Here is a 350-nt window from a genome sequence, read left to right as displayed (position 1 = left end):
GAGGCGGTGGCAGCGCGGGGCGCGCTGGGAAGCGCGGGTGGCCGCGAAGGACTGGCGTGTGGCCGGGCCTGGGAGCCTCTGGAAACCATCTGACGGCTGCTTGTGGCACAGCAACTGTACAAGTCCTCGTTAGTATAGTGGTAAGTATCCCCGCCTGTCACGCGGGAGACCGGGGTTCGATTCCCCGACGGGGAGGTACGTGAATTTTTGCCTTCTTTTTTTTCTTCTTGTTACCTCCTCCCCAGTGACAAAAAGAAATTCTTTGCGAAGCCCAAGCTGCTACCAGATAGCCGTGGGAAGAGTACCGTGACTGTAAAACGGGAAGCACAGAAGGAAAGCACCACCAGGGT

General features: G+C 57.7%; 1 non-coding gene across 1 annotated transcript; it reads left to right on the top strand.

Moving 5' to 3' along the window:
- The first annotated feature begins 123 nt into the window (after positions 1-123).
- Positions 124-195, top strand: TRNAD-GUC. The gene has a single exon. It is a non-coding gene; the product is annotated as a tRNA-Asp (tRNA).
- The last annotated feature ends 155 nt before the right edge of the window (positions 196-350 follow it).

Source organism: Mesitornis unicolor, unplaced genomic scaffold, assembly GCF_000695765.1.
Source record: "Mesitornis unicolor isolate BGI_N332 unplaced genomic scaffold, ASM69576v1 scaffold23699, whole genome shotgun sequence".
Taxonomy (NCBI): Eukaryota; Metazoa; Chordata; class Aves; order Mesitornithiformes; family Mesitornithidae; genus Mesitornis; species Mesitornis unicolor.
This window is presented reverse-complemented; position numbering and strand designations above follow the sequence as displayed.